General features: G+C 35.6%; 1 pseudogene; it reads left to right on the top strand.

The window, feature by feature from the left end:
- The first annotated feature begins 2,327 nt into the window (after window positions 1–2,327).
- Window positions 2,328–5,050, top strand: LOC126008618 (T-complex protein 1 subunit zeta-like; annotated as a pseudogene).
- The last annotated feature ends 1,456 nt before the right edge of the window (window positions 5,051–6,506 follow it).

A 6,506-nucleotide genomic window follows, 5' to 3' on the forward strand; every position in this document is an offset into this window, starting at 1 on the left:
ATATCAAAAAAAAGAGATATTTATGAAAAATTTACAAGAGGTTGCCAATCATATATATTCAATTGTGTTGTCATGACCCCTATTTACTTATGCATTTATTTTAGTAGTATTATTATTTTAGTATTTTCCATTTATCATTATTATTTTAATTGTTAAGGATCAAACAGTCTATTTTTATTTATATAAAAGTAATACTCTGAGTATAATGTGAGTATTTAGTAATAATATTATCATAATATAACAGTAACTCCATTTTCAGCTTATGACTTGAACCATTTACTCTTGTTGGAATTTCTTGAAGTAAAGAACCTAAAATAAACAATAATACTTGAATTGTAATGTAGCTCTTTTGATGACTAAAAGGAATCTAGATGATGAAGTACTTGGTTCTTTCCTGATATTTTTAAATTTTTATTGCAAGTTTGTTCATTTTATTTCTTTTTTTTAATTTATTCAAAGAAAATATATTGCATAGTTGACATAATTGATCTTAATACATTTGTTTCAGAAAGAACAAAGGCAAAGTTATTTAAAAATAGAAAAATTAAAGAGATGAAAGAAAAAAAGTTCAGTAGCAAGTATATTTTTGAAAATCACTGAATCACCAATTAACTCATTAAAGGCCTAGCAGAAGGTTTAGTAAGCTGTTCTTCTTTCTTCTTTCTTCTTTCTTCTTCTTCTTCTTCTTCTTCTTCTTCTTCTTCTTCTTCTTCTTCTTCTTCTTCTTCTTCTTCTTCTTCTCTTCTTCTTCTTCTTCTTCTTCTCCTCTCCTCCTCCTCCTCCTCCTCCTCCTCCTCCTCTTCTTCTTCTTCTTCTTCTTCTTCTTCTTCTTCTTCTTCTTCTTCTTCTTCTTCTTCTCTTCTTTTTCTTCTTTCTTCTCTTTCTTTTCTTCTTCTTTCTTATTTTCTTCTTCTCCTTCCTTCTTTTTCTTTCTTTCTTTCTTTCTTTCTTTCTTTCTTTCTTTCTTTCTTTCTTTCTTTCTTTCTTTCTTTCTTTCTTTCTTTCTTTCTTTCTTTCTTTCTTTCTTTCTTCCTTCCTTCCTTCCTTCCTTCCTTCCTTCCTTCCTTCCTTCCTTCCTTTCTTCTTCCTTCCTTCCTTCCTTCCTTCCTTCCTTCCTTCCTTCCTTCCTTCCTTCCTTCCTTCCTTCCTTCCTTTCTTTCTTTCTTTCTTTCTTTCTTTCTTTCTTTCTTTCTTTCTTTCTTTCTTTCTTTCTTTCTTTCTTTCTTTCTTTCTTTCTTTCTTTCTTTCTTTCTTTCCTTCTTTTTAAAGAATAAGAGTTAAAAAAAAACAGTGTTAAAGTGGCAATTGTTGTTTGCATAGGCCCAGCAAAATATGGGGGATGTGGAAAGGAAAAGCCTTGGCCTAAATACAAGGAGACCTTACCCCTGAAGTTTTCTGCCATTAAACCAACTCTGGGCTTCAGGCATACTAGATTGTCCAACCCAAGTCATTGTCTCTGTTACCAGTAAACTTTTTTTTTTTGCACAGTCACTGTTGTTGGTGTCAGGTTTCTGTAGTTAAAGATCCTGGATTCTGTGTATATTCTACATCAAAGTCAGGATGATGTGGAGTGTCCTCTAGTTACACCTCATAATTTGAGGGCAATGTAAAGAGCCCTTTCCTGAAAGCAGGTTGTTGTCGTTGTTGTTGTTGTTGTTAAGTCTTCTGGGTGTCAAGGGAACCCTCTTTGGAGTAAGTTGATGTCAAGGCAGTAGTAGGGTCTTCCCTGGTATAGGATTGCTTACAGGTGATGTTATAGACAACCGTGGTTGTTTCGTAGATGGCATCCCTGGTTCAGGGGTGAATGGACAATGCCCATTCTTCTGAGGCCTGAGCCAGGTCATTATGACAATGTTAAGGGTTTAAGGTCCCACTGCATTACAGAATTTGTGTGTTTCTATCTCTATTAGATAAGAACTTGTTTGTATTTTCCCATTTTAATGTGCCTATGCAGAAGAGGAACAATGCCACGTGGTATTATTGGTGCATACGGGGACCACTAGAACAAGTCTAACAATCCTGGTTATAACATAAGCTCTAAATCGAGGGACTCTTCTACCAGAATTCCTTATTGAACAGATCACAAAGAAAAAAAACAGAACAAAACTGTGGGGGAAATTGTTACTGTATAAGATAATATTCAGTAAGGTTATAACTGTTAAGGGAATACATCTAAGATATTCAAAGGATACCTATATGTCCCTTTTATGTCTTTTGAAATATTTGGGGCTGTGTGAAATTCAGTGCACCACTTTGGTCTGTGATTTGGCCTGTGCGGCCTGATAACCAGCTGACGATAGTCCCATATAAGGAAAAATTCTTGAGCCATGACTTCTCAGGAACCAAGTCTTTTTAGCAAGCAAAGGTCCACAACGAAGGAAGGAGAAGGAAAGGAGGTCTCTGAGAGTAGATCAACAGCAACAGTGTATGGGAATCTTCTCAGGCTGAGAGTCTATCTTATCACTTAGGGTGCTGTTTGGCAGCTGGCTTTGTGTGGCGATAATGATCTGCCTCTTGAGGAGCTAAGAACTGAAGGTGAAATGGGTTAAATGTGGAATAACGATAGTTGGGGTGAGGGAGTGAAGGACTAGAAATGAGCTTGTAGGATGGTGGGCAAGGGCAGAATACAAGATGGACATTCTGCATATGCAAAACATACATTAATCATAAGAACTCCTATTAAACTATGTATACTATATGCCTCTGTGAGGTTTTGAAAATGGAGCCTGGTGAGAAAAAAATAATTGCCAGCGACTGCCCCCAATTCACCCCTCTTGTGCTGGGTGGGAATTGGGGAAGGCTAGCACCCACCTCTCTGCCCCCCTGGGCAGGCAACCAGGGATGACCCTGGAGTCTGGGAGAAAGCAGAAAGGAGACAGCTGGGAGCATCCCTGGCTTCCCAGCACCCCTTAAGCTAGGGAAATGGCCTTCGGCCTGGGGTTTCCCCATACCCCATGTCAGCAAAAGCTAGCCTCCAGAACAGAAAAGCAATTCTTTTCTGATTTTTAAATACATACAGTTTTATCCCCAGTGCAGGGAATCAAATGGAGTGCATGTAAGTACTCTAGTACTGAACCACATCCCTAGCCCACAGTTTGGTTCTTGAAACTCCTCTGCAGTATAAATAATAGTCTTTCTCAAGACTCAAATGGTCTAGCTATGAAACCTACAAAAAAAAATAAAATAAAATAAAAAGATTGACTCTGAGAAAAGATTACATTTTGATTTCTTTTAAAGACCAAATTGGCCACAATTTTTAAAATTGGAATCACTTTCCAGACAATAATAACCTAACATGCTATTTAAGTCTGCTTCAAAATTGAAATGCCATATACAAGTATGTTTTTATCAGTGTGGGAAGGATTTTTGTTTATTCTGACAGTCTAGAACCAGATGTAACTATACTAGAATACAGCGGAGATACCCACCAGCATTTCATAACCTCTTGCTTTTCCTGTATTTTTCTTTCTAAAGCAGCTTCTATTTTATTTCAGATTTTGAAATTTTAATTTGGAATTTCTCCACTGGCTCTATGAAGTTTAACAAAGCCATCATCAATGTTTCATTCACTTTCAATTAATTGTGATCCTCAGAACACTTTAGAGATGAGTGCTTAAACTGTCATATTTGCCTTCTGGGACATTTTTGTTCACAAATTAATCTTTCTCAAAAAGCGTTCCATAAAAATAACTACACTGACATGCTAGACAAACAAAGCAGCGTCTTTTCATTTGACAGTTCTCCTTGAACTACGAACACAATTTTACATCTATAATTACATCACATATTGCACTTCAAAAACACTTTTAAAAACTGTCACTCCGCTAGAACATCTCTACATACTAAAGTTCATGCTGAACTTGCTGACGTCTTAACAGAGGCTGTAGTGGACTCTGTTTTTGGCCATTAAAAAACAAGATGAACCTATTGACCACTTCATGGTTGAGATAATGGAAATGAAACATAAATCTGAAACTGATAAAAGCTTAATCAGAGGCCTTATTTTGGACCATGGAGCACGACATCCTGATATGAAAAAAAAGAGTAGAAAATGCATACATTCTCACCTGCAATGTTTCGTTAGAATATGAAGAAACAGAAGTGAATTCTGGCTTTTTTTACAAGAGTGCAGAAGAGAGAAAAATTAGTAAAAGCTGAAAGAAAAGTCATTGAAGATAGAGTTAAAAAAATAATAGAATTGAAAAAGAAAGTCTGTGGTGATTCCAATAAAGGGAAATGATCCCTTTTCCGTAGATGCTCTTGCTAAAGAAGGCATAGTAGCTCTGCGCAGAACTAAGAGGAGAAATATGGAAAGGCTGACGCTTGCGGTGGGATAGCTCTAAATTCTTTAGACAACCTAAATCCTGACTGTTTGGGGCATGCGGGACTTGTCTATGAATATACGTTAGGAGAAGAGAAATTAACCTTTATTGAAAAACGTAATAATCCTCGTTCTGTGACATTATTGGTCAAAGGACCAAATAAGCACACACCCAAATCAAATATGCAATAAGAGATGGCTTGAGAGCTGTTAAAAATGCTATTGATGATGGATGTGTAGTTCCTGGTGGGGGTATAGTGGAAGTGGCAATTGCAGAAGCTCTGATAAAATATAAGCCTAGTATAAAGGGCAGGTATCAGCTTGGAGTTCAGGCATTTGTTGATGCATTACTCATTATTCCCAAGGTTCTTGCTCAGAACTCTGGTTTTGACCTTCAGGAAACACTAGTTAAAGTTCAAGCAGAACATTCAGAATCTGGTCAGCTTGTGGGCGTGGACTTGAGCTCAGGTGAACCAATGGTAGCAGCAGAAGTGGGTATATGGGATAATTACTGTGTAAAGAAACAATTTCTTCATTCTTGCACTGTGATTGCCACAAACATTCTCCTGGTTGATGAAATTATGAGAGCTGGAATGTCTTCTCTTAAAGGTTGTATTGAAGTTTTATCTTTATAATGAAGACTACAGAATTCTAAGAAAATTATGGAGTTAAAATCCAAGCTTAAGTGATTATCAAAGGAATTTTCCCAAGTGAAAAAAGGAACACTTGGCCCCTATCATACTGAAGTTTTGTGATTATAATTACAGTATTTTTATTGTACTGCTATATTCATAAAACAAGCCCTTTTACTTATTGACCCTGAATGTTTTGTTCTACCTTCAATGATTAAAATATACATGTCAGATGAGCATGTTACCTTGGTACTAAATATTCTAAATTTTTGGTTTATATAAATGCACTCAGATTAGGTTTTGGAAGAATTCCTGTTTCTTGGTATAAATTCTATAAATAAACCTTCAGGCTCAATTGAAATTTGTCTTGTTGAAATAGCTGTGCTAAAATTCTCCCCAGTGAAGTTGAGTTGTAATGGGTAGAAAAAAAATGGATGGACTAGGAAGAGGCAAGGGTAATAAAAGTTGCAAATATCTACATAGTGGCAGAGCTAAAAATTACTGTTGAAGGCATGATGATGGAGTACAGAAGTTCAAGTGAAATTTACTTTTCATATCTTCAAACTTTACTTATGCTGAAGTGGCAAGTCACAACCCTCTTTTCCTCTATCCTTCATATTTTTCTCACTCAAGATCCTACATATTTCAACAGATTTGTTTTCATTTCCTTGTACTCCTTGAAAGTGAAATGTTGCTAAGTTTTGTTATTTTAAGAATGTGGTGGTTGCGTGAGTGTGCAATAAATGTTAATTGAAAACAAAAACTGCCACTCTGTGTTCCACAAATGATGAGCTGAGGTTTTGTTATTAATACACTGGTACTTTCTGAAAAATTTCAAAAATTCACAGAGACTTGGTTGATGAACAGAAATAAATGATTAAATTTTAGGAAGTCATTACATTCACTACATTTACATTTATAATCACTAGAACCTTTCAAAATACTTATTTCAGAATGAAAGCCATACTCCCTTTAACCTACACTAACCCTCTGAACCTTTTAGTATCTGCTGGCAGGTATATTTTTAACATATGAATAGTGTTATCTCTGTGCATCAGCTGGAAAACCAGCAGTCAGTCCCTCACCATGTATATATTGACTCTGATAGCAAAGCTCAGTGTTGATTCATGTATGGTTAGAAAAAGAGACATGATTTCTGTTCGTCAAGCGAATTATACATAACCAAGATTATAAGATATTGATTAAATAACTTTTATTGTAAAAAAATAGAAATGCTATCTGAGATAATGTTTAAGAGACTCAAGAAGAATCTTTGATCTTCACTATTCATTTTTCTTAGTTCATTTCCAATTTTCTCTACACTTACCCCCACCCAACTTCTCTGCACCTGACCACACAGATATAAAACCTTAAACTTAAGTCTCATGTCTTATTCTTTTAGAGTTATATTCATTTTGTTTCACTTCATGGTAAGAATAATACATATCTAGGAATTGATACCAGTTATTAACCACGACCAGACAGTATACATCTTGGGACCAATAAAAAAAGCCCTAATTTAGGGTTTGAACTATGACTTGTACAATAATCAT

The sequence above is a fragment of the Suncus etruscus genome, chromosome 5, assembly GCF_024139225.1.
Source record: "Suncus etruscus isolate mSunEtr1 chromosome 5, mSunEtr1.pri.cur, whole genome shotgun sequence".
Taxonomy (NCBI): Eukaryota; Metazoa; Chordata; class Mammalia; order Eulipotyphla; family Soricidae; genus Suncus; species Suncus etruscus.